At 38.7% G+C, this 23,550-nt stretch overlaps 1 long non-coding RNA gene across 2 annotated transcripts in view; it reads left to right on the forward strand.

Moving 5' to 3' along the window:
* LOC131825272 (uncharacterized) overlaps nucleotides 1–23,550 on the forward strand; it is a 99,846-nt gene that overhangs the window by 27,398 nt on the left and 48,898 nt on the right. For both annotated transcript variants that reach the window (XR_009351186.1, XR_009351187.1), the window contains exon 3: nucleotides 5,338–5,489. This is a non-coding gene — a long non-coding RNA (uncharacterized LOC131825272). The remainder of the gene's footprint in view (nucleotides 1–5,337; nucleotides 5,490–23,550) is intronic.

Genomic DNA, 23,550 nt, shown 5'->3' on the forward strand with positions numbered 1-23,550 from the left:
GCAGAGAGCCTGTTTCCTCCTTTCTCTGCCTGCCTCTCTGCCTACTTGTGATCTCTGTCTGTCAAATAAATAAAAATCTTAAAAAAAAAAAAGAAAATGAAAGAAACAATATTGCCATCTTCTAGAAGCTTCTTCCTGAACACCTTGCCCCTTTGTAAAGGTGATTTTTAGAATAAATTCTTTTTTTTTTAAGTTTTGTCACATAGGTTTATTTATATAATAAATATATGTATATAGTGTGTATATATACATGTAGTTTATATGTGGTATATATATATATATATATATATATAGTTTGTGTAATTATGGTTTATAAAAATATATATGTGTATATGTATATATAAATATCTTAACCAATATTCTAATTAGAGAACATACCAGCAAGATTTATGAATTCCTCAAGATCATCTTTATTTATTCATCTTTACGTATCTGCTACCTAGCACAGACCCTGAAACTTAACGAGGATGTAATAGCTTGCAATAAATTTGTGTTGAGCAAATAAATTATAAATTGTTATTAAGAGTTCATCATTTCCATCTGTCTTTTAGAGATGATTTTGGTTCTATGATGGAATAATATGTAGAGATATAAACTGATTTTTTTTAAAGATTTTATTTATTTATTTGACAGAGATCACAAGTAGGCAGAGAGGCAGGCAGAGAGAGAGAGGCAGAAGCAGGCTCTCCACTGAGCAGAGAGCCCGATGCGGGGCTCGATCCCAGGACCCCGGGATCATGACTTGAGCCAAAGGCAGAGGCTTTAACCCACGGAGCCACCCAGGTGCCCCTGATTTTTTTTTTTTTCATTTAGTATCTCCTAAACCATTTCCTCCCTTTAAACAGTTATGCATTCTCTCTTTGTTGCCTTAGGGATGGGAAACAGATAAATCAGATTACAGATGTGGTAAATCTTTGGCTAATCTAATAATAAACACTGGATTTGGAAAATTAGATAAAGTTGTTGTTGTTGTTTTTTGTTTTGTTTTTTCTTTTCCTTTTTTTCCTTTTTTTTTCATTTTGCTCCTGAGTCTCAGTTCCAGAGAAGGAAGAAGATAAGAAGGCAAATAGAGACTAGGTGTGAGGCTGTCACAAAAATTGAGAGGTGACACTTGCCTACTTGCCTTCCTTGACGGCAACCCTGGGAGGATTACTGGCAGTTAGAAAGACTTGTGGGCTCTGAAGTGGAGGCGGCCTGTGCCCTAGTGTGCTTGCTGGACCTGCTCTGTCCCAGCTTGTGAGAGCCAGCCCTGAAATTTTTAGTTTTGCAAGCTTGTTGGTGACATACCGGTAACTTGAGACCAGCCAGGGTAAGAGGTTTGCTATCTGGAAACTGGCTACAAACCAGTTCTCTACTCCACCCTGCAGAGCCACTTATTAGACATCGATCAGCACCCCACTGGATCTGGGCCTCCCTTCCCAGTGACACCTGGGAATGTAGATGGACTGCCGAGGACCAGTCATGTTCTGAAATTTCACATCAAGTGCAAAATTTATGGTGTGATCAGTCAACATCCTGCCTATCTCTCTCTGCCACAAGCAGGAGTAGAACCAGTTCCCATACATGCAAAAGCAGGACAGAAGTAGAAGAGTATCTCAGCCAATGCTAATAACTGACCTGAGGCCCTGGAGCGGATGGGAGAGCAGATGACTGTTTTTTGAGCTCCTTTAGAAAGGGCATGGCAATGATTGAGTAAGGGCCAAGTTTAAAGGGTCTTGAAGTTGAGGCCAAAGGATGGTGTGCCAGTAACCTGAGGGAAGAATGACCCAGAACTGGGTAAGCAGTGTGCATCTCAGAAATGCTGATGTTGACAGATGACAATCCACATCTCCAGCCACTCTCTTCGCCCGAATATCTTGGCAGAACTCTGTAAGCCCCTGGAACTTGATCCCAGGGAAAACGGAGGACAAGTAAGGGTTAGAATTAGGGTGAAGAGTGTGAACACCGACCTTACAGAATTCAATGGGGTGCCCAAAATATTAGAGGAAAGCATCTTGGCAAAGGGAAATAAAGGGAGGGTGAGTAAAAATGTTAACTGAGAATGGTTTTTGCAGCGGACTTAATGAAATACATCCACATGTCTATTTAAACGTACATTTGTGGGGCACCTGGGTGGCTCAGTGGGTTAAGCCGCTGCCTTCGGCTCAGGTCATGATCTCAGGGTCCTGGGATCGAGTCCCGCATCGGGCTCTCTGCTCAGCAGGGAGCCTGCTTCCTCCTCTCTCTCTCTCTCTGCCTGCCTCTCTGCCTACTTGTGATCTCTCTCTGTCAAATAAATAAATAAAATCTTAAAAAAAAAAAAAACAAAAAAAAACGTACATTTGTAGTAGAAGTCACCCACATGATTCCCTAGCAAAACCCCAAGTGAGGAAAGAATTTAATCTCTCTCTCTCTCTCTCTCTCTTTTTTTTTTTTATTTGTGGGTGTGCTTAGGTATTACTTTTCTTTTTTCTTTTTTTTTAAATTAGCATATAATGTATTATTTGCTTCATGGGTACAGGTCTGTGAATCATCAGTCTTTGGAACAGTTGATTCTCCAGTGAGTTTCTTTGTGACATACAATGTGTGTGTAAAGGATCTTCTTATATGATAAATGTGGCACTTACTGGATTTATGAGATCTCAGCTCCCTTCTCCCCACCTCCATATTTGCCTTCACTCTGTTGCCCTTTCCTCTGTTCAGGCAGCTCTGCCATTGTGTGCCCATTGCTTGGTTAGGAATGTGAAGGGTGAAATCAAACTGATTTCTGTTCTGTTTTCTTTTCATTTCTCCTTCAAAATGCTAAGCCTCTAAGGGAATAAAAAGGCAGAGCTGGGTTAGGAGGAGAACAGAGCTTTTCCAGACAGAAAAATTTCAGATGAATTTGTGGAGTCTGTGGTTAAAGGTATCTATGCCTTGTTCTTTAGGATGCCATATGTTTCTGCTTCCTGGTTGGATCCTCCTGACTTATACACTATGCTGCCTATAGTTTAATCAATAGTGGCTGGTATACCTATAAAGGACCCCTCAGAACACTTAGTTGGACTATTATCCTAGAGTTTCATATTTGGAGGCAATGACCGCATGGCCTCTCTGGACCTGGGGCACCTCAGCATGGTTTGGACATAAAATAACTCTTAATTCTCAGGAGTCTCTCAGAAGTAGCAGAAATTGTATTAGTCCTGAGAAAAACATGCAGACAGAGAAAGATATTTGTGATGAAGAATTAGATTGCATGATTATGGAGGATTATGGCTGATGATGGTGAGTCCAAAGTTTGCAGTAAGTTCAGGGAGGCTAGAGACACAGTGGTACAGAGCAAGACTGAAGCTAGTCTGCTGGAGAATTCCCTCTTGCTCAGGCCTTGCTGGCCTTCTTGTTCTATTCATGCCTTCAGCTGATTGGATGAGGCCCACCCACATTATGGAGGGCAAACTGTCCCTCTCAGAGTTCACCCATTTAAATGTTAATGTCATCCAAAAAACATCCTCCAAGTTGATACACAAAATTAACCACCACAGAGGATGTTTGGCAGAAATGATATGGCCCTTTCACAAGCTGGGCCTCTGAACCCTCTCATGCACAATCCTTGATTCTCGCTTTCTTTGGCAAAGGGAGACAGAGGGGAGGCAGAACATCTAGAATAGGATTCTGAGCTCTGCTGGATGAAGGAGCCACTGGATGGAAGGAGGCTGGGTCTTGGAAAAACTAAGTGAAACAGAGCCTTCATTCCACTTCTGTCTCTCATTGAAGTGTGACATGTGTGAGATAGAGGCAGATGTTGGGTTAAACTTGAGGATTTTGGAGGTTGTTTATTAAACTAAGAAGTAGTAAATCTTTGGAGAGTATTAACTCAGGGTTAAGACAATTTCGGGATAGGAATTATAAAAAGAATAGTCTGGAGCCCAAGACACTATGCAGTCTGGGGTAATTGAGTGTATTAGTTGGGAGACTTGAGCAACCAGACTGCAGGGAGGGGCTCTGGGGACCTGGAAGAAGGAGGAAAGCATTGAAGGGAACCCCCAGGTGCTCTGCTCCATGCTCTGAGGGCAGCTTCAGAGAAGCCCACCTGATGCGTCCCCTAGTGGTTACTCGCAGCCATAATTCGACATGTATTGGAGCAGTGACAGCCCCAGAAAATCTGAACGCCAAGTCTTAGTTCCTTCACTTTACAATTTTAGAACTTTTGAACTGTGCAGGCAGAGAGCTCTTGATACATATTAATGGTTAGACCGCTCAGGGGGAGAAGGAGTGAGGATGAATGCACCTAGGCCAGTTTCCTAGGAGCTGACTTTTATGCTGTGTGTAAATTTGGTCACACTTAAGAATCAGAGAGAGGATCATAGGGCAGGTAAAGAGAATTACACGATTCATTAGTTTCTCAACCGGTTGTTGGCATAATTGAGAAAGATCACAGAGAAGATTCTGAAGAAATCTTGTTGAATAAATAAACTTGGAACTACTGATTATGTGATTTCCTTTTCTGTGTTTGTGAATTGGGAATAAGATTTGAATTGTAGACACAGCAGTATTTCCAGCAAAATAATCCACAAATTTTAAATTCAACTGCAATAAGAAGAGTACATTTATTTATAATTCATTTGAATGATTCCTCTTTTTGGGTTGTTTTGTTCAGTGCATTTTATACTGGAAATCCAGGATGGTAAGTAGGTAACACACTTTCTGAATACTTTGTGAGCCAATGACTGTTTGTTCTATGTTAGTTGTCTATAAAGGGCTAATAGAAGACCTAGTAACTTGTACTGATTAACTTGGAAGTTTAATATTGTCATGCTTATAAGTTATTTGAAGTATTTAGAAGACAACTTGTATTGCAATAATTATTTTGTGACTTGATCTAAACAGTTTCAATAAACATAATATAGTGAGAACATCAAAAAGTATCCAATTAGTAGATGTAATGATTCTTGACTCTCTCAAGAGGGCAGCAAAACTGCACAGCTCAGTTTTCAGAGATCAGGAGGAAAATCTTAAAAAGCAGTTCACAGACATTTTTTGACCTGATCATTCACATGAGTCCAACTAATTAAACATAACATTGTGCTGAAATTTGTATTGCCCTTTTATGGAAGTTTAACCTCTCCTTTGTGAAACGAAATAGTCTTTTTTTTTTTTTTTTTTGGTCCTGGTTTAGAGAAAAGAACTATACTTGCTTGAGATATCCAAATGCATTGTTTAAACAAGGCCAGATGCAGCTTATATAAGGTACTGTGGATAATGAAATAAGAGCTTCTCCCCCACCCCAATTACTTGATTTGTGATCACATAATGGTTGTCTTTCTTTTTATTGGAGCTGTTTTGGAAATTACCTTTCTATCCATGATCTGTGTGTACCAGGTGGAAAGATCTTCAAAAATACATATAACCCGGAGCGAAGAAAACCTGAAAATTTGCCCTAGGATGAATAGGGAAATGGGATGGAGTTGAACATTTCTCTGCCCACCTCTGCAGAGGGGATTTGGTCTTTCCTCGAGTGGATGACAGATGAGGTTTGTTTCTAGCACTTCTCACATCTCCTTTCAGTACCTTCTCTGTTCCTGGTTCTCCAGATGCCATTCTTTTGCCTCGAAGGAGGTCAAGTGATCCTGGAAAGGTGTTACCTAATAATGATTCAGAATCCTTCTTCTCTCTTGTGTATTTGTATCTGTTAAGGATTTGTGAAGATTAGAATGTTTTCAAGGTGTAAAGGAATCACTCATAGAATGGTAGCATCCTGGTCCTTAACAGGTTTATTCTTTGTATAGAGTAGCCATTCAATAAATCATTATTACATGAATGAATAAAGATCTAGAAAGATAAATGAAAGATGTAGCTGCTTTTCTATCTGTCCAAAGTACAGAATAAAAATTCTCTTTCTTTTTGTGAGGCTAAACTTTGATGGGAGGAAAATTTAGTTTATTGTAATTGGAAGCAGTACAGGTAGATTCAGGCAGAATATTCAATGATTCTTCATTACATTATATTGAATAGGTTGACTAGGAGCCAAAGCAGGCTTAATAGCATGGTTGTCACCATGAACAAACAAAAGTCTAAATTCAAAAGATTGTTTTCATCTTTCAACTCTTAAGGTTACTAAGAATTGAATTTTGTGAGAATTTAATTCATATTTATCAAAGACTTATTGTTTGCAAATCCCTGTGCTACTTCTGTATTGAAATTTACCCCACAGAGTAAAAAGAATAAACTATACCTCCATCTTCAATGAATTTGTAATCTCCCCAGAGTCCCAAGACAAGCAAACATGAAAACATTGGTAACCGTAAAAGGTATAGATCACTAATGCAAATGAGCAAGTGGGATGCCCCTGGATTAAAGGGTTCTGAAGAAGAGGAGGCAATATAATTTCGAGACCCTGGGGAAGGCTACACACGAAAGGGGATCTCCAGCTCACAGAGCTTTAAAGTATGTCACTTTTTGCTTTAATTGTAAGGCAAGGATATCTTGCCTTACAATTAATATCTGGTCCCCTTTAATTTTTATTGTTACAACAGTTTTTCAGGAATACCTCACATTATCTCTATGTTCTGTAGTGTTGAATGGCAAAATCTATATATCTTTTCTTTTTGCTTTCTCTTATCACTCCTAATATTCCATTTCCCATTTATATTATCATCAAAAGAAGTGTATGTACATATGTTTTCTTTTGTGTTGTTTTCTAAATTTCAAAATTGGATATTTAAAATAATTTTGTGATTTTTATATACAAAATTATTTTATTATTTGCATATGTACAGAGTAAGAAAGTATATAGTCTTATTTTTAAATGGTCAAAAAGGCCACAATGTATTTTATTTATTTATTCATATTTAAAATAAATAAATAAATAAATATATTATTCTTCTAGTTAGTACTTTGGGTGTTATTCCTATTTTTAAAGTTTGGAAGCTGAGAGATGAGAGGTTACGCCAACCAACAAGTGTTTATTGAACACTTTCTTGGGCAACCCTTAGTGATAAGGGGAACAAAAGAAGTAGTGATTTTTCGGAATATTTTAGGAATATCTCCTGAGACCAGATTTTCATGTACCACTAGAGAATATGAATTTTCTCATGTACTTCATTCTTGATGGCCATGAGAGTAGAGAATAACAAAGTTCTACTGAGATTTTTAGACCTCCTACTAATAGAAGCAGCAGCATCTATTCTTTAATGAGAGCTTATTAGTTTTTATATATTTACTCATTTAGTCATTAAGACAACCATATGATATAATCATGTTAACATAATCCTCAAATAAGGTTATGTAGGAAAAAAATAAGTCATTTGCTAATGGTCACCCACTTTGTAAGTGGTAAACCATGGATTTGAACCCAGATAGTCTGTCTCTAGAACAGACACTCTTTACCACATTTACCATTCATTTCTTTGTATTTCCTCTATATTGCCCACCAAGCTCACTGTCGTTAGGGACATGGTGTGCCTTAGAGAAATTTAAAAAAGTCTTTATGTCAGAGATACTCAGATTTGTTTGGAAATAGGCACACATCAAGAATTTAAATGATAAGGAGGGGGTCAAGATGGTGGAGGAGAAGGGGAACCTATTTCAACTGGTCCCCTGAGTTGAGTTGGATATCTACCAGCTGTTGCTGGACACCCACAACATCAGCCTGACATATAAGAAGCTATATCAGGATCTATACCAACAGAATATTTATGGCAGCTGTAGGGAAAGGACTTTAGGGCAGCCCCCTAGAGCTGCAGAGGTATGTGTGTGAACTGGCTGGTGGTTTTAGAAGCACAAAGGGCAGAGATGTGCCTGGACCTGGAAGTGAGGGCTAGGAGTGCTGCTATGGGGCACACTGTGGCTTTTAATAGAACAGACAAAAACAAAATGTGGTTTGGAGGGCTTTCTGGAGAACAGACTGCAATCTCTCTGTTCTGAAACAGGGGATTGGATTGGGTCACTTCTGCTCTGACTCTTAGAAGAGATGCAGAAAGCTGCCAGGGAAATCCACCAGGGAACAAAAGCCCCCCAAAATAAGTTTTCACTGAGCCCATCCCTCCCACCAGAGGGGGCAGGGCAATTCTGTCCAAACAGGTTGCCTGAGTAACAGGGCAGCAAGCCCACCCCACAGAAGACAGGCTGAAAGAACAAGAGGCCAACAACCTTAAGGTCCCTGTAAAACAAGTGAATCTTGCTTGGGCTGTGGTCAGTAGTTTGGACTCTATGCATTCCCTCAACCATCTCTCATCAGAATGACTAGGAGGAGGGAATACCAACATAGGAAAAATTCAGAGACTGTGACCTCTGCCATAGAACTAATAGATATGGGCATCAGCAAGATGTTGGAAATAGACTTCAGGGTAACAGTTATGTGGACAGTATCTAGGTGGGAGAAAACCAGTAATGGTGACATAGATTCTCTAAGGGCAGAAGTGAGAGCTGATCTAGCAGAACTTAAAAATACTATTAGTGAGATCCAATCAAATCTAGATACTCTAACAGCTAGGGTAAATGAGGCAGAGGAATGAATTAGTGATCTAGAAGACAAATTGATAGAAAAGAAGGATCAGGAGGAAGCCTGGAACAAACAGTTTAGAATCCATGAAAACAATAGACTTAGAGAAATAAATGACACCATTAAATGTGCCAGTGTCAGAATTTTTGGAATCCCTGAGGGGGTAGAGAGAGAGAGAGAGAGAGAGAACTAGAAGATATAATTGAGTAAACCCTAGCTGAGAATTTCCCTAGTCTGGGGAATGAAATAGATGTTTGTGTTGTAGAGGCAGAGAGAACACCCCACAAGATCAAGGACAGAATGACCACCCAGCATGTGATAGTGAAACTTGCAAATCTTAAAACCAGGGAAAACATTTTAAGGGAAGCTAGGGGGAAGAGATTCTTTAAATACAGAGGGAGGAACATCAGAATAATGTCAGACCTGTCCACAGAAACCTGGCAAGCCAGAAAGGACTGGCAAGACATATTCAGGGTACTAAATGAGAAGAACATACAGCCAAGAATACTTTATCCAGCAAGGCTGTAATTTGGAACAGATGGAGAGAGAAAGAGTTTCCCCAGACTGGCAAAAACTGAAAGAATATATGACCACTAAGCTGGCCATGCAAGAAATATTAAGGGGGGGTTCTATAAAAGAAGAAAGACCCTGAAAGTTATACTCTGATATTGAAATATAGAAAGACCCTGATACAGAATAGAAATTTATGAGACAATCTATAGAAACAACAACCTCATAGGCAACATGATGACAATAAAAACACACTTTTAAATAATCATTCTCAATGTTAATGGCCTGAGTGCTCCCATGAAATAGCACAGGGTTGCAGATTGGATAAAAAGACAGGACCCACCCATATGCTGTCTACAAGAGACTCATTTTGATCCTAAAATTACATCCAGACTGAAAGTCAAGAGATAGCGAACCATCTTGCATGCCAGTGGACCTCAGAAGAAAGCTGGGATTGGAATTCTCATATCAGACAAATTAGATTTTCAGCTAAAGGCTGTAGTGAGAGACACTGAAGGACACATCATTCTTAAAGAGTCTGTAGAACAAGAAGATCTAATGATTGTAAATATCTATGCCCCCAGCATGGGAGCAGCCCAAGTGTTAATAAAAATAAGGAGACATATTTATAATATGTTAATTGTATGGTATCTTAACACTCTACTCTCAACAATGGACAGATCATCTAAGCAGAAAATCAACAAATAAATAAGAGCTTTGAATAACACCCTGAACCAGATGGACCTCATAGATATGTATAGAGCATTCCACCCTAAAACAAGAGAATACTCATTCTTCTCGAAAGCACATGGAACTTTCTCTAGAATATACTACATATAGGGTCACAAATCAGGTCTCAACTGATACCAAAAGACTGAGATTATTCACTACATAGTCTCAGAACACAGTGCTTTGAAACTGGAACTAAATCACAAGAAAGAGTTTGGAAGAAATTCAAACTTGGAAGCTAAAAACCATCCTGCTCAAGAACATTTGGGTCAACCAGGAAATCAAAGAAGAACTTAAACAATTCATGGAAACCAATGAGAATGAAAACACATAGGTCCAAAACCTATGGGATATGGCAAAGGCGGTCCTAAAGAGGAAATATATAGTCATCCAAGCCTCACTCAGAAAAACAGAAAAATCCTGAATACACAAACTCTTTATACCCTAAAGAACTGGAGAATCAACAACAAATTAAGTCTAACCCATGAATGATAAAGAGATCAATGAATTAGAAACCAGAGATACAATAGAACACATCAACGAAACTAGAAGCTGGTTCTTGGAAAGAATTAATAACATTGATAAACTGCTGGCCAGACTAATGCAAAAGAAAAGAGAAAGGACCCAAGTTAATAAAATTATAAATGAAATGGGAGAGATCATAACAACAAGGAAATAGAAACAATAATCAGTAATTATTATCAACAGCTATATGTCAATAAGTTAAGCAACTTGGAAGAAATAAATGCATTCCTGGAAACATACAAACTTCTAAGCAGGTAGAAATTGACCACCCAAATAAACCAATAACTAGTAACGAGATTGGAGCAGTGATTAAAACCTCCCAAAAACCAAGAGTCCAGGACTTAATAGAAGAAATAGTACCTATTCTCCTGAAGCTGCTTCAAAAAATCAAAATAGAAGGGAAGCTTCTAGGCTCTATGAAGCCAGCATTACCTTGATCCCCAAACCAGGCAAAGACCCCATCAAATGGAGAATTTCAGACCAATACCCCTGATGAATATGGTTGCCAAGATTCTCAACAAGATCCTAGCTAACAGTATCCAACAGTACATTCAAAAGATTATCCATCATAACAGGGTGGGACTTAGCCCTGGGACACAAGTGTGGTTCAACATTTGCAAATAAATCACTGTGATAGAACGAATTAATAAGGGAAGAGAGAAGAACCACATGGTCCTCTCAATTGATGCAGAAAAAGCATTTGACAAAATACAGCATCCTTTCCTGATTAAAACTCTTAGAGTATAGGCATAGAGGGAACATTCCTCAACTTCATAAAATCTATCTATGAAAAACCCACAGCGAATATCATTCTCCATGGGGACAAGCTGGAAGCCTTCCCATTGAGATCAGGAACACACCAAGAACACCCACTCTTGCCACTGTTGTTATCAACATAGGACTACAACATAGTCCTAGCAACAGCAGTCAGACAATAAAAAGAAATACAAGCTGGCAAAGAAGTCAAACTCTCTTTTTTTGCAGATGACATGATACTTTATATGGAAAACCCAAAAGACTCCACCCCCAAACTACTAGAACTCATACAGCAATTCAGTAATGTGACAGGATACTAAATCAATGTACAACAATCAGTTGCTTTTCTATACACTAACAATGAAAATATATTTTTCTGCATGTGGCTGTCCAATTTTCCCAGCACCATTTATTGAAGAGGCTGTCTTTTTTCCATTGGACATTCTTTCCTGCTTTGTCGAAGATTAGTTGACCATAGAGTTGAGGGTCTATTTCTGGGCTCTCTATTCTGTTCCATTGATCTATGTGTCTGTTTTTGTGCCAGTACCATGCTGTCTTGATGATGACAGCTTTGTAATAGAGCTTGAAGTCCGGAATTGTGATGCCACCAACTTTGGCTTTCTTTTTCAATATCCCTTTGGCTATTTGAGGTCTTTTCTGGTTCCATATAAATTTTAGAATTATTTGTTCCATTTCTTTGAAAAAGATGGATGGTACTTTGATAGGAATTGCATTAAATGTGTAGATTACTTTAGGTAGCATAGACATTTTCACAATATTCTTCCAATCCATGAGCATGGAACATTTTTCCATTTCTTTGCGTCTTCCTCAATTTCTTTCATGAGTACTTTATAGTTTTCTGAGTATAGATTCTGTGCCTCTTTGGTTAGGTTTATTCCTAGGTATCTTATGGTTTTGGGTGCAATTGTAAATGGGATTGACTCCTTAATTTCTCTTTCTTCTGTCTTGTTGTTGGTGTAGAGAAATGCAACTGATTTCTGTGCATTGATTTTATATCCTGACACTTTACTGAATTCCTGTACAAGTTCTAGCAGTTTTGGAGTGGAGTCTTTTGGGTTTTCCATGTATAGTATCATATCATCTGCGAAGAGTGATAGTTTGACTTCTTCTTTGCCGATTTGAATGCCTTTAATTTCCTTTTGTTGTCTGATTGCTGAGGCTAGGACCTCTAGTACTATGTTGAATAGCAGTGGTGATAATGGACATCCCTGCCGTGTTCCTGACCTTAGCGGGAAAGCTTTCAGTTTTTCTCCATTGAGAATGATATTTGCAGTGGGTTTTTCATAGATGGCTTTGGTGATATTGAGGTATGTGCCCTCTATCCCTACACTTTGAAGAGTTTTGATCAGGAAGGGATGCTGTACTTTGTCAAATGCTTTTTCAGCATCTATTGAGAGTACCATATGGTTCTTGTTCTTTCTTTTATTGATGTGTTGTATCACATTGACTGATTTGTGGATGTTGAACCAACCTTGCAGCCCTGGAATAAATCCCACTTGGTCGTGGTGAATAATCCTTTTAATGTACTGTTGAATCCTATTGGCTAGTATTTTGGTGAGAATTTTCGCATCTGTGTTCATCAAGGATATTGGTCTATAGCTCTCTTTTTTGATAGGGTCCTTGTCTGGTTTTGGGATCAAGGTGATGCTGGCCTCATAAAATGAGTTTGGAAGTTTTCCTTCCATTTCTATTTTTTGGAACAGTTTCAGGAGAATAGGAATTAGTTCTTCTTTAAATGTTTGGTAGAATTCCCTCGGGAAGCCGTCTGGCCCTGGGCTTTTGTTTGTTTGGAGATTTTTAATGACTGTTTCAATCTCCTTACTGGTTATGGGTCTGTTCAGGCTTTCTATTTCTTCCTGGTTCAGTTGTGGTAGTTTATATGTTTCTAGGAATGCATCCATTTCTTCCAGATTGTCAAATTTGTTGGCGTAGAGTTGCTCATAGTTCAGTTTGTGGTTTTTATGGGTTAGGTTATTTGCCCAAAGTCATACTTCTCATTCTCTTTCTGATCGGTTCTCATTTTTTTTTTTAATTAATAAAAATAAAATGACTTACCCATGGACAGATTTTATATTCTTGTGATTTTGATAATCTTCATATTAGCTTGAAATTCATCTCTCTAACCACTGGAGCCTAGACTTCTTTTTACACTTGACTCTTATAAACTGTGATTTCAGTTTTTGTGTAACTTTCCTACTTTCTTACCTTTTTCATTTTGACAGATTTTTCAAATAACTTTTATTGGTGGAAAAGTTTTCTGTGGTTCTTTATGAAAGTTTGTCACATCATTTAATTCAGTAGTCCAGATCATCAGCAATCATGACTAAGTGACAAATACATGCCAGGTGCTGTACGGAAGGCCAAGGATAAAAAGATAAATGGAAGACTGTAGCTGGGAAGTATAAACAGAACTGATGTACGACATCAGAAGAAGTATAAGTTGAAGCCTTTTAAGCTGCTAAAATGTGTATAACTTGTGTTCTAGTGGGTGTTACTCTCATTTGTTATTAAGGAACCCAGCTCTCTGAAAAAAACCTTCTTCCTCTCCTCTCCCTCCCCTCCAATCTGTACATGTGGATTGTTGCATTTATTTTTATCATATTTGGTTGATCACTGCTTTGGTCATTACTGATGAAACTGATCCTAGTTGATGACACCATTTTATCTCACTAGTCATTGTAGGCTCTGTACTAGATTTTGCCACATTGCTCAGAAATGCTGCCACATCTGGGGCACCTGGGTGGCTCAGTCAGTTAAGCATGCAACTCTTGATTTTGGCTCAGTTTATGATCTCAGTGTTGTGAGATTGAACCCTACATTGAGGCCCGTGTCACCCAGATTCTCTCTCCCTCTCTCTGTTGTTCCCTACCCTTAAAAAAAAAAAAAAAAGAAAGAAAAAGAAAAAAAGAAATGCTGCCACATCTATTGGTCATGCCAGGGTCTTACTGCTGTACTGGAAACTTTGAGTGTTAAAGATGATTGCTGTTCTATTTTGACAAGAAGGCAACGTTCTATTTTCTGATTTTCAGGTTACATTTATTTAGAGGAGAAACAATGCAGTGTGTTATGACTGTCAATTGATATGGAAATCTGTAACTATTATGTATATATAGTATGTATGAGTCCTGATTTTAAATGAGACCAGCTGAAACCTACATTTTATGCTTTGTGAAAGTCTGAGCTCTTCCCAAAACACCCAGAGACATATGGACATGTGGGCATCTTGGATTCCAATTTATTGTCTTTGTTGGAATTTTGTTTCTATGCTGTCTGATTTTGTTTTTATTTTACATTATTATTATTTTTAAAGATTTTATTTATTTGACAGAGAGAGAGTGAGCACAAGCTGGGGGAGTGGGAGAGGAAGAAGCAGACTCCCTGCTGAGCAAGAAGCTTGATGCAGAACTCAATCCCAGGACCCTGGGATCATGATCTGAGTGAAGGCAGATGCTTAATTGACTGAGCCACTCAGGCACCCTGATTTTGTTTTTAAAAAGGCATTATTTAAATATGATACACTGCTCCTTATCAGTATCTACAAAGAAGCTATCCTCACACAATCCTGAAAATTTACTGGTGGGAAATGGGGAGAAATGCTTAAAATTTGGAAAAGTAAGGAACATTGAACATTATAAATTCTATTGAAAAAAGTCTGCCATTGGGCATTTTTCACCACCCAAACTTGCATCATTCTTTCTTCTTTCCTTCTCTACCTCTCACTTCTCCTATTCCATGTAGAAGAAAATACGTTGCTCACATTGTCCCATGAATAAAAGGCAGTATTCATTTTGGTTGCCTTGAGTTTTTCCTTCAGAATCTCTCCCTTTACCCCATGAGCTTTATCAAACAAGACCTTTTTCCAAACAGTTTTCTCCTGAGGTAGAATTCTGGATTTGGGGCACCTGGGTGGTTCAGTTGGTCAAGCATCTGCCTTCAGCTCAGGTCCTGTTCTCAGGGTCCTTGGATCGAGCCCTGCATCAGGCTCCCTGCTCAGGGGGATGTCTGCTTCTCCCTTGCCTTCTGTGCTCTCTCTCTTTCTTGTGCTAGGTCTTGTGATCATAAAATGTGTGGTCTCACAATTCCATGAATCCAAATGACATGGGAAAACAAACAAACAAACAAACAAACATGGGTATATAAATTGGTACAACTACTTTGGGATAAAGTTTGGCAGGACCAGCTTCATGGATAAGTGACCTATGCAGCCACAGAGTCCCTGTGTTTAAAAGGACGCCCCCCACCCCCATTCTAATGTTCTACTGTTTGTCTTGAAATTATTTAATAATTTTTTAACAAAGGGCTCTGAATTTTCATATTTCACTGGTCCCAGAAAGTTAGATAGGTACTCTTGTAGGTTGGCATTACCCACCAAAGCTGAGCAAGTCCAGTGACCTGAACATTTTAACTCCTAGTTAAAAATCCAACTGAAACTCATACTCATTTTCACCAAAAGATATTACAGAAATATGTATCTAGGCAGGATTCATTATAGCCAAAAAGGGAAACAAAACTCCCATTTCTATCAGCAATGAATGAACATGTAAATCGAGTTGTATTCATACAAAGAAATATTTTATAGCAGAGAAAATTAATGACCTACTGCTACAAATTATAGTGGATTAATCTTATGAACATATTAGGGAAAAGAAGTAAGGCAATTCAGGATTCCATATATATAAAGTTTAACAGCAAACAAAATTGTAATATTAGAAGAAAGTCTAGTACTGATTTGGGGGATCAGAGCATTCTAGTAATTGGGAGGGAACATTATGAGGCTCCTGGGTTTCTGCTAATATTCTTTTTGACTTGTATGTAGGTTTACATGTGCATCACTTTGTAAAGCTATACATTTATGTTAAACACTTTTTTTGATGTGTCTTATACACACACAAAAATAAAATAATAATACCTAACATGAGAAATAATACCTAACAAGAGAAATTAGAGTCTATCTGTTATGAGCCAAGTAGAAGCTTTCTTAAATAATCTCTGATTTAAATAACTCCTTTTATTAATAGATGCTGTTTCTTCCCATTGTAAAGCACTGTCAGATTCCCAAGACTCATGAATGATTGTATCTAGTAAGCCTCTGTCCCGTGTGCCCTTTTAATAAGCCAACAAGCTTTCATCTGAATAAGATAAGGACATCTATGGTAATAGAAGTGTATTCATTCTACTTATGAACTATTAATAAGACTTCAATAGATTTTTCATGGAACGTCAATACCAGCATGAAGGTGAGCCTCAGACAGGTCTGGGATAAGGAAGGAGAAAGCTGACACAAATTGCTCGCCATTTCTTATCTCTGCATCTTTAATTGGCCTCCAGTCATTCTTCGTCTTGGTCTTATTTTTCTTATATTTATTGCCAGTAACATATGGCTATTACATAACTTTCAAAATTTTATGTCCCTTCAGTCCAAAAGGCAAGGCAGAATGCTGTATCCTCAGACCTAATCACAAACTTTAGAAAGAGAGAGCTTGGCTGCCTATGTTGCATCAGTTTGCTATCTCTGGATCAGTATGAATGACTGGAAGAGGATCACACAGTAGTAACAGATTTACAATAATCCATTTTTTTTTTACATCGAAATAGTAATTATAATTTGAATACTCGGATAAAGGAAAAGAATCTGGACAGCACCCCAGAGATCCTTTTCTTTTTCCTTTTTTTAAAAAATATCTTTTCAGTGTAACAGTATTTATTTTTAAAAAATTTTTTATTTTTTATAAACATGTAATATATTTTTAACCCCTGGGTTACAGGTATGTGAATCGCCAGACTTACACACTTCATAGCACTCACCATAGCACATGCCCTCCCCAATGTCCATAACCCCACCCCCCTTCTCCCAAGCCCCCTACCCCCAGCAACCCTCAGTTTGTTTTGTGAGATTAAGAATCACTTATGGTTTGTCTCCCTCCCAATCCCATCTTGTTTCATTTATTCTTCTCCTACCTTCTTAACCACAGCTCCCATGTTGCATCTCCACTTCCTCATATCAGGGAGATAATATGATAGTTGTCTTTCTCCGCTTGACTTATTTTGCTAAGCATAATACCCTCTGGTTCCATCCACATCGTCGCAAATTGCAAGATTTCATTTCTTTTGATGGCTGCATAGTATTCCATTGTGTATATATACCACTTCTTCTTTATCCATTCATCTGTTGATGGACATCTAGGTTCTTTACATAGTTTGGCTATTGTGGACATTGCTGCTATAAACATTCGGGTGCACATGCCCCTTCAGATCACTACATTTGTATCTTTAGGGTAAATACCCAATAGTGCAATTACTGGGTCATAGGGTAGTTCTATTTTCAACATTTTGAGGAACCTCCATGCTGTTTTCCAGAGTGGTTGCACCAGCTTTCATTCCCACCAACAGTGTAGGAGGGTTCCCCTTTTTCCACATCCTTGCCAGCATCTGTCATTTCCTGACTTGTTAATTTTAGCCATTCTGACTGGTGTGAGGTGATATCTCATTGTGGTTTTGATTTGTATTTCCCTGATGCCGAGTGATATGGAGCACTTTTTCATGTGTCTGTTGGCCATCTGGATGTCTTCTTTGCAGAAATGTCTGTTCATGTCCTCTGCCCATTTCTTGATTGGATTATTTGTTCTTTGGGTGTTGAGTTTGCTAAGTTCTTTATAGATTTTGGACACTAGCCCTTTATCTGATATGTCGTTTGCAAATATCTTCTCCCATTATGTCAGTTGTCTTTTGATTTTGTTAACTGTTTCCTTTGCTGCGCAAAAGCTTTTGATCTTGATGAAATCCCAGTAGTTCATTTTTTCCCTTGCTTCCCTTGCCTTTGGCGTTGTTCCTAGGAAGATGTTGCTGCGGCTGAGGTCGAAGAGGTTGCTGCCTGTGTTCTCCTCAAGGATTTTGATGGATTCCTTTCTCACATTGAGTTCCTTCATCCATTTTGAGTCTATTTCTGTGTGTGGTATAAGGAAATAGTCCAATTTCATTTTTCTGCATGTGGCTGTCCAGTTTTCCCAACACCATTTATTGAAGAGGCTGTCTTTTTTACATTGGACATTCTTTCCTGCTTTGTCGAAGATGAGTTGACCCTAGAGTTGAGGGTCTATTTCTGGACTCTCTATTCTGTTCCATTGATCTATGTGTCTGTTTTTGTGCCAATACCATGCTGTCTTGATGATGACAGCTTTGTAATAGAGCTTGAAGTCTGGAATTGTGATGCCACCAACTTTGGCTTTCTTTTTCAATATCCTTTGGCTATTTGAGGTCTTTTTTGGTTCCATATAAATTTTAGGATTATTTGTTTCATTTCTTTGGAACAGATGGATGGTACTTTGATAGGAATTGCATTAAATGTGTAGATTGCTTTAGGTAGCATAGACATTTTCACAATATTTATTCTTCCAATCCAGGAGCATGGAACATTTTTCCATTTCTTTGTGTCTTCTCAATTTCTTTCATGAGTACTTTATAGTTTTTGAGTATAGATTCTGTGCCTGTTTGGTTAGGTTTATTCCTAGGTATCTTATAGTTTTGGGTGCAATTGTAAATGGGATCAACTCCTTAATTTCTCTTTCTTCTGTCTTGTTGTTGGTGTAGAGACATGCAACTGATTTCTGTGCATTAATTTTATATCCTGATACTTTACTGAATTACTGTATAAGTTCTAGCAGTTTTGGAGTGGAGTCTTTTGGGTTTTCCATGTATAGTATCATATCATCTGCGAAGAGTGATAGTTTGACTTCTTCTTTGCCGATTTGAATGCCTTTAATTTCCTTTTGTTGTCTGATTGCTGAGGCTAGGACCTCTAGTACTATGTTGAATAGCAGTGGTGATAATGGACATCCCTGCCGTGTTTCTGACCTTAGCGGGAAAGCTTTCAGTTTTTCTCCATTGAGAATGATATTTGCAGTGGGTTTTTCAAAGATGGCTTTGATGATATTGAGGTATGTGCCCTCTATCCCTACACTTTGAAGAGTTTTGATCAGGAAGGGATGCTGTACTTTGTCAAATGCTTTTTCAGCATCTATGGAGAGTATCATATGGTTCTTGTTCTTTCTTTTATTGATGTGTTGTATCACATTGATTGATTTGCAGATGTTGAACCAAACTTGCATCCCTGGAATATATCCCACTTGGTCATGGTGAACAATCCTTTTAATGTACTGTTGAATCCTATTGGCTAGTATTTGGGTGAGAATTTTTGCATCTGTGTTCATCAAGGACATTGCTCTGTAGTTCTCTTTTTTGATGGGATCCTTGTCTGGTTTGGGGATCAAGGTGATGCTCATAAAATGAATTTGGAAGTTTTCCTTCCATTTCTATTTTTTGGAACAGTTTCAGGAGAATAGGAATTAGTTCTTCTTTAAATGTTTGGTAGAATTCCCCCGGGAAGCCATCTGGCCCTGGGCTTTTCTTTGTTTGGAGATTTTTGATGACTATTTCAATCTCCTTACTGATTATGGGCCTGTTCAGGCTTTCTATTTCTTTCTGGTTCAGTTGTGGTAGTTTATATGTCTCTAGGAATGCATCCATTTCTTCCAGATTGTCAAATTTGTTGGCATAAAGTTGCTCATAGTATGTTCTTATAATTGTATTTCTTTGGTGTTAGTTGTCATCTCTCCTCTTTCATTCATGATTTTATTTATTTGGGTCCTTTCTCTTTTCTTTTTGATAAGTCTGGCCAGGGGGTTATCAATCTTATTCTTTCAAAGAACCAGCTCCTTGTTTAATTGATTTGTTCTATTTTTTTTTTTTTTGGGTTTCTATTTCATTGATTTCTGCTCTGATCTTTATGATTTATCTTCTCCTGCTGGGTTTAGGGTTTCTTTCTTGTTTTTTTCTCCAGCTCCTTTAAGTATAGGGTTAGGTTGTATACCTGAGACCTTTCTTGTTTCTTGAGAAAGTTTTTTACTCTATATATTTTCCTCTTAGGACTGCCTTTGTTGTGTCCCACAGATTTTGAACTGTTGTGTTTTCATTATCATTTGTTTCCATGAATTTTTTCAATTCTTCTTTAATTTCCTGGTTGACCCATTCATTCTTTAGAATGATGCTGTTTAGTCTCCATGTATTTGGGTTCTTTCCAAATTTCCTCTTGTGATTGCGTTCTAGCTTCAGAGCATTGTTGTCTGAAAATATGCAGGGAATGGTCCCAATCTTTTGACACTGGTTGAAACCTGATTTAGGACCGAGGATGTAATCTATTCTGGAGAATGTTCCATGTGCACTAGAGAAGAATGTGTATTCTGTTGCTTTGGGATGGAATGTTCTGAATATATCTGTGATGTCCATCTGGTCCAGTGTGTCATTTAAGGCCTTTATTTCCTTGTTAATCTTTTGCTTGGATGATCTGTCCATTTCAGTGAGGGGAGTGTTAAAGTCCCCTACTGTTATTGTATTATTGTTGATGTGTTTCTTTGATTTTGTTATTAATTGGTTTATATAGTTGGCTGCTCCCACTTTGGGGGCATAGATATTTAAAATTGTTATATATTCTTGTTGGACAGATCCTTTGAGTATGATATAGTGTCCTTCCTCATCTCTTATTAGAGTCTTTGGCTTAAAGTCTAATTAATCTGATATAAGGACTGCCACTCCTGCTTTCTTCTGATGCCCATTAGCATGGTAAGTTCTTTTCCACCCCCTCACTTTAAATCTGGGGGTGTCTATGGGTTTGAAATGAGTTTCTTGTAGGTAACATATAGGTGGGTTTTGTTTTCTTATCCATTCTGATACCCTGTGTCTTTTGATTGGGGCATTTAGCCCATTAACATTCAGGGTAACTATTGAGAGATATGAATTTAGTGCCATTGTATTGCCTGTAAGGTGACTCTTACTGTATATTGCCTCTGTTCCTTTCTGATCTACTACTTTTAGGCTCTCTCTTTGCTTAGAGGACCACTTTCAATATTTCCTGTAGAGCTGGTTTGGTGTTTGCAAATTCTTTCAGTTTTTGTTTGTCTTGGAAGTTTTTAATCTCTCCTTCTATTTTCAATGATAGCCTAGCTGGCTATAGTATTCTTGGCTGCATGTTTTTCTCGTTTAGTGCTCTGAAAATATCATGCCAGCTCTTTCTGGCCTGCCAGGTCTCTGTGGATAAGTCTGCTGCCAATGTAATATTTTTACCATTGTATGTTACAGACTTCTTTTCCTGGGCTGCTTTCAGGATTTTCTCTTTGTCACTGAGACTTGTAAATTTTACTATTAGGTGATGGGGTGTGGACTTATTCTTATTGATTTTGAGGGGGGTTCTCTGCACCTCCTGGATTTTGATGCTTGTTCCCTTTGCCATATTGGGGACATTCTCCCCAATAATTCTCTCCAGTATACCTTCTGCTCTCCTCTCTCCTTCGTCATCTTCTGGAATCCCAATTATTCTAATGTTTTGTCTTATGGTGTCACTTATCTCTCGAATTCTCCCCTCGTGGTCCAGTAGCTGTTTGTCCCTCTTTTGCTCAGCTTCTTTATTCTCTGTCATTTGGTCTTCTATATCACTAATTCTTTCTTCTGCCTCATTTATCCTAACATTGAGAGCCTCCATTTTTTTAATTGCACCTCATTAATAGCTTTTTTGATTTCAACTTGGTTAGATTTTTGTTCTTTTATTTCTCCAGAAAGGGCTTTTATATCTCCCGTGAGGATTTCTCTAATATCTTCCATGTCTTTTTCGAGCCTGGCTAGAACCTTGAGAATCATCACTCTGAACTCTACATCTGACATATTACCAATGTCTGTATTGATTAGGTCCCTAGCCTTCGGTACTGCCTCTTGTTCTTTTTTTTTGTGGTGAATTTTTCCGCCTTGTCATTTTGTCCAGATAAGAGTATATGAAGGTGCAAGTAAAATACTAAAAGAGTGGCTATAACCCCAGGAAAAGATGCTTTAGCCAAATCAGAAGAGATCCCAAATCATGAGGGGGGAGAAAGGGGATAAAAAGAGTTTCAGAAAGAAAAAAAAAAGCAAACAAAATAAACAATTAAAAAAAATGAATAAAGAAAAAGTATAAAAAAGAAAAAATATATATATTAGATAAACTAGTTAAAAAACATTAATCCATTCATCTGTTGACCTGTACCCCTGGGGATAAAAATATATGTTTATAAAAAATTAAAAATTATATAAAAAAACATTAAAAAAGAAAAGCGTAAAAGTTAAGAAAAATTTATCAGAAGAGAAAAAAATTGAAAAAGAAAAAACAATTAAATTAACTGCAAGACTAAAGAATCATGGGGAGAAAGCCATTTCTCCTCCTCTGGAATTCGCTGCTCTCCTTGATATTGAGCCTGTACTCCTTGGTATGTGAACTTGATCCTGGCTGGATTTCTTGTTGATCTTCTGGGGGAGGGGCCTGTTGTAGTGATTCTCAAGCGTCTTTGCCTCAGGCGGAATTGCACCGCCCTTACCAGGGGCCGGGCTGGGTAATCTGCTCGGATTTGCTTTCGGGAGCTTTTGTTCCCTGAGCGCTATCTGTAGAGATCCAGAGGATGGGAATGAAAATAGTGGCCTCCTGGTCTCTGGCCCGGAGGAGCTGAGAGCCCGGGTCCCCACTCCTCAGTGCACCCTCAGAGAACCGCACCCAATTACTCCCGTCTCCCTGGCCTCTGGCCATGCTCCGAGCTCCCCGAGCCTGCTACTGATTCAAGGTAACCCTGAGCTGGGAACTCACTCCTTGGCTCTGTCTCTATATCCGGCTTCCTTCCCTGTTCTAATACCTGCAAGCTCTGCGACACTCAGAAGCCCCCGATCCTTCTGTGACCCTGCGGGACCTGAGGCCATGCTGACCCCGCATGGGCTTCACCCCGGTTTAGCCTCTGGAGCGATGTCCTTCAGTGGAACAGACTTGTAAAAGTCCTGATTTTGTGCTCTGTTGCTCCGTCGCTTGCTGGGAGCCAGCCCCTCCCCCCGGTGTCTATCTTCCCTTCGCTTTGGATTCACTTCTCCGCCAGTCCTACCTTTCAGAAAGTGGTTGATTTTCTGTTTCTAGAATTGCTGTTCTTCTCTTCGATCTGCAGTTGGATTTGTAGGTGTTTGAAGTCTTTAGATAAGCTATCTAGCTGATCTCCTCCTAGCTGAAGTAGTCTCAGCCTGCTACTTCTCTGCCATCTTGACTCCTCCCTGAGTATTCATTGTTTTTGCACCACACCCAGTGCTCCATTCAATATATAACCTCCCCAATACCCACTACCTGGTTCCCCCAACCTCCCATCCCCTGCCCCTCGAAAACCCTCAGGTTGTTTTTCAGTGTCCATAGTCTCTTATGGTTCACCTCCCCTTCCAATTACCCTCAACTCCCTTCTCCTCTCCATCTCCCCAGGTCCTCCATGTTATTTGTTATGCTCCACAAATAAGTGAAACCATATGATAATTGGCTCTCTCTGCTTGACTCATTTCACTCAGCATAATCTCTTCCAGTCCCGTCCATGTTGCTACAAAAGTTGGGTATTCATCCTTTCTGATGGAGGCATAATACTCCATAGTGTATATGGACCACATCTTCGTTATCCATTCGTTGGTTGAAGGGCATCTTGGTTCTTTCCACAGTTTGGTGACTGTGGCTATTG

Source organism: Mustela lutreola, chromosome 2, assembly GCF_030435805.1.
Source record: "Mustela lutreola isolate mMusLut2 chromosome 2, mMusLut2.pri, whole genome shotgun sequence".
Taxonomy (NCBI): domain Eukaryota; kingdom Metazoa; phylum Chordata; class Mammalia; order Carnivora; family Mustelidae; genus Mustela; species Mustela lutreola.